Source organism: Poecilia mexicana, unplaced genomic scaffold (genome assembly GCF_051168715.1).
Source record: "Poecilia mexicana isolate PSO_F unplaced genomic scaffold, ASM5116871v1 scaffold_16, whole genome shotgun sequence".
NCBI classification, from domain to species: domain Eukaryota; kingdom Metazoa; phylum Chordata; class Actinopteri; order Cyprinodontiformes; family Poeciliidae; genus Poecilia; species Poecilia mexicana.
The window spans coordinates 27,751,226-27,761,310 of record NW_028263385.1 but is presented as its reverse complement, the minus strand read 5'-3'; the positions used below and the strand labels follow the sequence as shown (position 1 = coordinate 27,761,310).

The 10,085-nt window shown below is 38.0% G+C and overlaps 1 pseudogene; it reads left to right on the top strand.

Moving 5' to 3' along the window:
* Window positions 1-6,876: 6,876 nt before the first annotated feature.
* LOC106914338 (uncharacterized) lies at window positions 6,877-7,977 on the top strand (annotated as a pseudogene).
* The last annotated feature ends 2,108 nt before the right edge of the window (window positions 7,978-10,085 follow it).

Genomic DNA, 10,085 nt, shown 5'->3' with positions numbered 1-10,085 from the left:
GAGATTAAGGAATGTGTGTCTTATTATGTGATGATTCTCCAGCATAACTGAGACAAGACTACAACGCTGGGCCAATCAGAAGAGAGAAGACAGAAACAATGGAGGATTCTTCATAAAATTAAGAAAATTATGGGCGTCTCTGGCCATCTTCATGAGACCGTCTTGAAAAAACATAGTATCATCAGTCAGAGACTTCTTCAAATTTGCCAACAGCAATCATCCATCTACAATAACTCGTTGAAGAATCTGAATGAATGAGCTACAATAACAATTTTCCTTTTGGATCAATAAAGTATTTTTGAATTGAATTTTGAATTTGAATTTTCTTCCCATGCAGGCTTCACGGCAGAGAGAAGTTTTCCCATTTGGAGGACCGAAACTGAGTTAGTTAAGAATGAAAGCAGAAATATCATTACACCAGTAGTGAAAGTTTTAAAAATGTCACTGTGAACTTAGACTGGTTGGCCAGTAGGTGGCAGCATACGGAGTGATAAACAAGACAACGCGATACTTGTATTATCTGCGTTATTTGTAGTCCAATTCTCTCACGCACCAGTGCGTTCGTTCGTCAATGAAAGTCATGGAAACGAGCATAGACATTAATACATTAATACGTATTGATGTCTATGGAAACGAGGTTAGAATTCTCAACTCAATAAATGACGCTGACCTTCTGAATTCTTCCCCTTTGCGACGGGACTTTTGAGAGAGACGCCTGAAGAAGCATTTGAAGCCTCGGAAGGTTTGAGTTTGTCGAGAAGTCTGCTAGCAAAACTTGTGAAAGAAGCACTTGCTGAAATACGCACTTGCTGAAGAAGCCTGTGGTAAACAAACCTACGGTGGCCGACAGGTGCAAATGCGCACCAAAAGAGAAAACACCCCCGAATTCGAAAACACCCCCGAATTCGAAAACACCCCCGAATTAGAAAACACCCCCGAATTAGAAAACACCCCCGAATTCGAAAACACCCCCGAATTAGAATGCGCACCAAAAGAGAAAACACCCCCGAATTAGAAAACACCCCCGAATTCGAAAACACCCCCGAATTAGAAAACACCCCCGAATTCGAAAACACCCCCGAATTCGAAAACACCCCCGAATTCGAAAACACCCCCGAATTAGAAAACACCCCCGAATTAGAAAACACCCCCGAATTAGAAAACACCCCCGAATTAAATGCAGCAAACAAAAAAGAAAACACCCCCGAATTAGAAAACACCCCCGAATTAGAAAACACCCCCCGAATTAAATGCAGCAAACAAAAAGTGTTGAAAACGGAAGTGCTCCAGACCACTATGGGGAGTCTATAACAAAAAATAGCTGTGTCCGAATTCAGGCTCTGCATCCTTTCAAGGGCCCTGAGAAACTGATCCTTCGAAGCATAGACATAATAAAAGAGTACACCCTCCCCCCCACGATTGGCTGCTCCGGCGCAAATACACTTTGCTTTGCTCAACCAAAACAGCAGAAGATGCCTTCAGCACTGCGGAATATTGTTGATCGGATCGACGGACTACTGACGTGAGGGCTCGACAGACTTTTCGCAAGTAAGATGGACATATTACTGTGTATTTTTGTGATTAGAATATTACTATACTGTATTTATGTCCACTGGCGAAATACCAGCTAATGCTAGCTATAGTGCTTGGTGTTCAGCCCCCGCTCTGACAGCTAACCGAGATTCCGTAAATCTTAAAATGTTTCAGTCATTCTCCAACATTTAGATTATCTGATACAAGAGCCTACTATAGAAATGAAACAATATTATAAAAATCATAACATTCACCAGCAAAGTTTACACAGATGACAATGGCTATTATTTAATTATTTAACTCAGTCAACGTAAGATAACTCGAAAATGTCCCGTTTTTGTTTTGAAGGTTTCCTACGACGTGAGGAAGAAGGGAGAGACAGATTCACTGCACAGCACGGATGAATCTCGTATCGGATTTTGGACCCAATCTCAGCTGCTGAATCACTCTTAAACCAGAACTCGTAGGCTGGAAAACATTATATATATATATATATATATATATATATATATATATATATATATATATATATATATATATATATATATATATATGTGTGTGTGTGTGTGTGTGTGTGTGTGTGCGTGCATAATCATGCATAGCCTAATGTATATTATTCAGTATTAATGATTATTTATTTATGTTTGTATACTTATATAAGTATGTATTGATAAGACGAGAGCGGTTCATTAGGCGTCTGTCCTTTTATTATGTCTATGTGAGAAACGGCCCGATCTACAGAAGACGGGTCCTTCGAAGGCCACGAATATGGACGACCAGAAGAGAGAAGCTGTAGCCTCCGGCTAGCTGCCTAGCCTCCATCTCGGCGTTATGTTGCTTAGCAACCGTGACAACGTGAAGCACAGAGCAACGAAGTAAAAAAAACGGACTCAGTTGTTTTTTACTCTTTATTTCTGTATTATTCTTCACCTTTTGTAATAAAAGTTGTTCCATAGTAAAAAGAAAATCTGTCTGATTCTAAAATGTTTAATGTATACAAGGGATATTATTCATTTTCAAATACTCTCCAGATCTCAGGTAGTAAGACATTACAGTTAAATAAACTATGTTTGAAGGCTTAACTTTAATCAGTCAAACCCATTTGCTCAGGAATAAATTAAATACTTTATTAATATCTACATGGAGCGCCCGGCCAGCTGACAGCTTGCGAGTGAAGCTGGCTGTTAATGCAGCGGGAGAAGACATCTCCGAAAACGTCGGAGCAATATTTGAAGTAGGTGATTTATTAATGAACCGAGCAGATATTTCAGATCTACACATCTACATTCTCGCCTAAAAACATTGTAAAAAATAAATTTGTGTAATTTTAAGTGTAATACAGCAAAAATTATTTTGTCGCCATTGCTGCTTCGGGGGTGTTTTCTAATTCGGGGGTGTTTTCTAATTCGGGGGTGTTTTCTTTTTTGTTTGCTGCATTTCATTCGGGGGTGTTTTCTAATTCGGGGGTGTTTTCTTTTTTGTTTGCTGCATTTAATTCGGGGGTGTTTTCTAATTCGGGGGTGTTTTCTAATTCGGGGGTGTTTTCTAATTCGGGGGTGTTTTCGAATTCGGGGGTGTTTTCTAATTCGGGGGTGTTTTCTAATTCGGGGGTGTTTTCGAATTCGGGGGTGTTTTCTAATTCGGGGGTGTTTTCTCTTTTGGTGCGCATTTGCACCTGTCGGCCACCGTACAAACCTGCGGAAGACGGTTCCTGGCCAGGGTGATCAGCTGGAAGGTTAAAATCATTCTTCTACTATTTTTAATAAACGAAAGCAAGTTATTGCTAAGATATTAGTGACTTGTTTAGTTTATTTTGTGTTTGTGTGTGTGTTTTAAAGAAATTCTGACTGCTGTACAAAAAAAAGACAAGTAGCATTCTTTGCTAGCATAGATCTTTCTTAACTAATGAGCCTTTTTCTTAACTGACTTTTGCTGGAAATGTCAGGAATGTTAAACTGTGGTGTAGTGATTTAAGAAATATATGTATTTTACTTAATTATAGTCAAATTAGTTAAATTAACGTTGAATTCGTGGAAAATTAGCTTGTTTTTTTACCGTTATTTTTTGAAAAATGCCGTGATAAACACTCAGTTTCCATGGATACGCTAAATGAAATAAGTTAAATATTTAATATTATTTTAAAAAATACATTAAAAAATAGTATTTACCCTTATAATAGCCTATATTTTAATTGTTTAGTTTTCAGTATTTTTTCAAGACATGACACATTGATCTGTTTTTTTGTTTGTTTGTTTTGTTTGTTTCTTTGTTTCTTTGTTTTTAGCATAGCCAGGAATGCTAACATGAGTGACTTACTAAATTTCTGGGATATTAATTGTTATGCTGGTTTGAAAAAAAAAAAAACAGTCAGATTTCTGTCCAATTCTTGGTCTTTACTTTTTTTTATTTTGTTTTGTTTTTTGAAAAAATGCCCTGACAAACATATGTGGTTTCCATGGTATTCACATCAGACTAGCGGTTTATTAGGACACTCGAAGACGTTTACATAAAATCAGTAATTTTCATTCATGCACAGCACACTGATGATAATAAGCTAATGGATTGTAGCCACATATGTTCTATTGTGCCAGCAATAAACTCCAGCTAAAGGTGGGAGAAGTGTCTTGCTCAAGGACACAACGACAGAGGCGGGCCATTGCAGGGCAAACTCCTACCACTGTTGTCCCAGTAGTAAGCATTATAAGTGTGTGTATGTTTATGATAGACCATTAATAGGCAGTGAATCATGTATAGTCGTAGTGATCATCAATCAAAGCTGATTTTCACAAACAAAATAATGATTTCTTTGTGAAAATCAGTTTTGACGACTTTGGAGTTCAATTATTGGTAAGCTGGATGGTTTTTGTCCATTTGTTGTTTTTTTGTTTTCTTTTTTTTTAAATGCCCAGACAGACGTATTTAGTTTCCATAGATACACTGGTGACATTATTTAAAATGACTTCAATAAAAAAATGAAGAAACACTTTTAAAACACGTGCCTCCTGTAATATTCCTAAATTATTTACTTTATCTCTTTTAGATCCAATTTTAGAAATGTCACGAATGCTTACAGTGATGATCTTATATTGTTTTCAGACAATACATTTTTAAAATAATTTATATAAAACAGATGAACAAAACTAGATTGTCCTTGACCTACTTTTAAAATATGCCCTGCCAAGCATGTTTGTTTTCCATGGATGCAGTGATCTGAATACAATAAATAAACCTAATACTTAAAATATACATAATATTAATTTCTAGTGACAGATTATAATATATGTGTTTAGTTTTCCTACATGGGTGAACTGATTTTAAAAGGAAAAATAAACATGATTTGAGTTGGTTATAAAATCAGCTTTGATGACTTTGGTGCTCAGTTTTTGGAAATTCTGACTGGTTAGGAAGGTATGATTTGCATTTTTGGGACGCAACATATTTGTGAATTCATTGAATTTGTATTGTGACTTTTATATGCTAGTTTGAAATTTTGGAAAATGTCAGTAAGCTGACTGTAGTTGTTTTGGTTTGAAAAAAGTTTTGGAATCAGCTTTTTGAAAAATGCAGTATATGTAGTCTCCATGGATACATTGAAAATAGTGTTTTTATTCGATTGCATTTCAGTGACGTATCATTTTCAGAAGTTACTGGAGTGTTAAAATTCATTAGAAAAACAATGATCTTGGTTCCAGTTGGTCCAGTTGTGATTCATTTGTTAGTTAAAGTTTTGGGGGGATTGTGGGGATTTAACACTGCTCATGTGGTTTAAAAAGTTATTTCTGGTTTTAGAAGATCTGTTTTGTTTTAATCAGATCTTTGGAATAAGAAGTCAATGCCTGTTCCAGATTTCAAAAAGTGCCTCAATAACACATTTGGTCTCCTTGGATACGTTGCTTGAAATAAAACCTTAACACTTGAATTATTATTTCTAAGTAGTTTAGTTGTGTTGGTCCTTTGCATATTTGGAGTTCTAATATATTTTCATGTTGATTACATTTTAGAGTCGGCAATATTTATAGAGGTGTGGTAATTGGAAAACTTTAGTTTGAGGGAATTACTTTTAGAAAATCTATTTTGTTGATGTTCTTTGTCTCCATGGAGATGGTAATATTGAAAGAAGCATTTGGAGCAATATAATTGTGTTAACATTCATCTGAGTTTATTGCTGGGTTGGGTGCAGACCTCAGATTTTCAGTCTGATGTAATGAATTTCATAACACTACCTTCAGCCATAACTAACCCATTTGGAGTAATATTAACATGTGATAATAAGACTTTGAAGCATCATGCACACATAAGGGATGCAGATTAACAGACTGGATATGGATTTCTAAACCAAATAAACGGTTTCATTTTTTGTAGGAGCCCCTGGAAACGGAGGAAAGGCCACTTATGTCGGCCTGTTTATGTAGATTCCTACTTTAAAAGATGTACATCTATAAAACATTTGATTTTATAGATGTACATTTCAGCTGTTGGCTATGTGGGCGTATGAAGGTAGTACTGACGGGGTGTCAGAGTAGCTGTGGCTGTGATTGTGAAAAATTGTGGAGCTCAAAGGAATTTAGTTTGATTAGCTACAATTAAGATTTTGATCATTTCAAATGCTATTGGAAATCTTTTTTTTTTTTTTTTTTTTACTTTTATACTTTTAAAGCATTAAAGTTGTGAAAGCAGTGATTTAAGTATAATAATGAATAGATCACGTATCTTATCCCTGGCTATTATTAAGAATGATAAAATGTGCCTGTAGCATCAAAGATTTGTGAGGATGGGTTATTATAGAAGGGTAAACTGAGTAACTTGTTATAGGGTTTTATTTCATTCATACTAATGGCACAATCTAAGATTAGAGGTGTTTCATTCGGTATTAAAAAATCCTAAACGCAGTGTATAGCTCTTTAATTTATGTTCCCAAATGTTTAAAAGGTTATGGCTAGGGATGAATTACCAATAAGTCTAAATTTGATTTGTTGTCTTCAGTGATTGATTGGTACCAAGATGAAACTGCAAGTTTGTTTGAGTGTTGATGGTGGATCATTGAGTTTTAGAGTGTGTTCTGATTTTTATGTAAAATTGTGTTTTTTGCTGTTTTTTGTGACTAAAGATAAGCTTTATTTATTTTATCTCTTAATTCCCATTCTTGTTGTATAATCACATCTGGCATAGCAATAATATTGTTAATTAAATATATTCAAGAAAAACAAACACATTCACAAACCTGGGTTTTTGTATTGCTGGTATTTCAGTGTTCCCTCTAAACATTGCTTTGGACTTTTGTTAAGGTCAAGATACTGATTTATAGCTTGTTTTGCTTTGTTTTTTTCCTTCACAGCTCATACCATGGTGCTTCCAGCAGATGGATCCCCGACGTTGGAGGGACTTCCAGACAACGGTAAGGAACACGGTAAGGTGTGGTTAAATGAAACTGACATGGTTTCTGAAGACCATTCAGAGCAGTCGAGGTATAGTTCACCTCCGCAGTCTGTGGACTGTTCTATCAGCTCCAGTGAAGACGAGGTAGGTAATGAAGACCAGGATGACATTAAATCCCGACTTCGGGTTGTCCAGGTCCTTCGACCAAACATTAAATTCCTGTGGGGCATAGAAGTGCTTGAACAGTCATTGAAACTTCTGGATTCGACGGTTCATCAGCTGTGCTCCACTGACAGTAGTCTGACTGTGGCCGATGTTGCGTCACAGCTTCTTGAGATTCTTCCCCCAAATTTCAAATACGTATAAGTCATCGGGGTGGCTCAGAAGCCTCAAGAAGACACAGCTCCTTCTACTTCACTTGAATTCACATCTGGACTTGACAAACAGGAAGAGCCCATTTTGCGTCCAGAGGAATCTAGACCTGTTGGTACCTTGCAACATTATCAGGTAGGTTTGAAAGAGGACGCGGCTCATGTGACATCTGTGACTGGCATAAACAGAAAGAGAACAAAGGACAGTGATGTTGAAGAGCAGCCCCTAGCCAAGAGAACTAGGGACAGTGATGCTGAAGAGGAGCTCCCCTCCAAGAGGACCAAGTATAGTGATGATGCCAGTGGGGACGAGGTCCTTGAAAGCACCCTCAGAAAGGTGGCATGGAGATGTCTCTCACCATGGACGTCGTGTGAGGATCCTGGACTTTCATCCCCCGTCCTCAGTCCCTCTTGTGAAATGGCGCGTAAACGTCCTGGTTTGTCATCCCCTGTCCTCAGTCCCTTATCATTGACGTACTGTGAAGATCCCATTCTGTCACCCCATGTTTTCAGTTCTTCACCTTCAACACAATGTGAAACTCCAATTCCATTCCCTGGCTCGTGTTTCTGGATGGAGACTGAAGAGGACGTTGAAGAGGAACCAATACCTTCAACATCTAGTGGAATTACAGCAAGAGCGAGTTCCAGATACGTGTGGTTTAGACCTCGCTACGTCTTGTCAAGTGATTCTGATTAGATTGGGATCCGTAAAAACTGAAGACCTATTTGGGAAGTCACATTAGAACATCATTTCTCTTTTGTTTTTTAATAAATCCAATGGCTTCCTAGCAAGCCTGTGGAAGACTTAGGTAGCACCTTGCACCGGGGCTTTTCTTTATCCCGCTGCTAGACTTAGCATTTTAGATGGTAAGGATTCTGGCAGGACTGCGGAAGCCTTAGGTAGCGCCTTGCACCAGGGTTTTCTTCATCTTTGCGGTTTCCTCTCAACTCCCCCATGTTTCAGGGTTTAATAGTGGTGCTTCCCTACATAGTGCTCTCCAGTATAGTAAATCATTCTGTCCTGTTCCTCTACTAATCCAGTCTCCCAGTTTTTAATCTTTCAGGTTTTAGCTGCTCGTCGCTGGATCCTTTCGTCGTTGTCCATGTGGTTCCTGCCTTCTGGATCCCTTGTCTTTCACTCTGCTTGTAAGTTTTTGCATTCCGCTTTCACATGATACTGCTTGCCTCCTGCTGGTGGCAGATCTCTGATTCTCTGATCATTCCAGGTTGGATCTCCTCAGCCTGTAAACCTCCACCTTCAACACCACCAGTCAGATGGAGGAAGATAAGAGAACCCAGTTGGAAAAAAATGTAAGGACATGTACTTTTACACAACAAACAATGTTCAACATGCAGGAGTTTGAGGTCAATGTTCAAATCTATTTCCTATTTTCTGCTGTACTTTCTCCTCACTGACACATTTGTTTTGTGTGATTTTTTTTTATTGAGTCTTTTCATAACAGCAGAGCTTTGATGTGCTTTGTGCTGTTGGAAAGAGGATCAGGAATAGAGCAGAGGACCTGCTGATCTACTGGTTCTAGTAGATTTTATAAATGGTGAGGACATGATTATGACTTGATCAGAAAGTCTGATTCAGTGATCTGTTATTTCGACAGAAATTAAGGAATGTGTGTCTGATCAGGTGTTGATTCTCCAGGATTAATGAGACGAGAAAACAGCACTGGACCAATCAGGAGAGAGACGACACAGAGGACTGAGGAGACACAGAAAATCCTGCTGGGAATCCCGAGATGGAGTTTCCTGATGGGACAGGGGGACACCTGAGGACACAGAATAACCAGACAGAGACCATGTGAAGTAGGTCCTTCAACAACAAACCAAACTTTGCCATAAAATCTTATGCTGAAATTTCACCTGTTCATCAGTCAGACATTGAATATTAAACAATTTTAGAAACATTGTAGAGAACCCAGCATTGGTTTCTGATCCCAGATTCAGATTCTGCAGATCAATAATGTCTCTGATCGTCCCAGGTTGGATCTCCTCAGCCTGTAAACCTCCACCTTCAACAACACCAGTCAGATGGAGGTAGATAAGAGAACCCAGTTGACAAAAAAAGTAAGAAAACTTATTTTTACCTGACTAACAATTTTAAATATGGATGAAATTGAGATCAAATTTCATACTTTTCTTTTTTCTGTAGATGTATATTCTCTGTTTTTTTAACTCTGCTACCTTTTCTCTTTATTTAATTTCTCTGTCAACTCATGTCACATGACTCGAGTTGACCAACAATTAAAACAGAAAACCTGCTCCACCTGCTGATCTATTGGTTGTAACATATTGTGGAAAAGGTGAGGATATGATGATGACTTGATCAGAAAGTCTCTTTCAATCATCTGTTATTTAGACAGAAATGATGGAATAGGTGTCTGATCATGTCTGTTCTCCAGCATCACTGAGACCAGACAACAGCACTGGACCAATCAGGAGAGAGAAGATACAGAGGACTGAGGAGACACAGAAAATCCTGCTGGAAATCCCGAGATGAAGTTTCCTGTTGTATCAGGGTCCTTGGTTTGTCCTTCAGTAACAAACCAAGCATGAGTTGACCAACAATTAAAGCAGGTCACTTCATCCATCTACTGATCTACTGGTTGTAACAGATTATGGTGAAGGTTGAGGAGATGATGGTGACTTGATCAGAAACTGTGGCCTACAACTGTAAATGTGCAGCAAACAGCAAAACGAGCTGCAAACAGGTGAAACAGCCCAGGATTTTGGAGTTTAAATAGCATAAAAAAATAAATAAAATGATTGTTCTGCTGCTCTAAAGCAGAGATT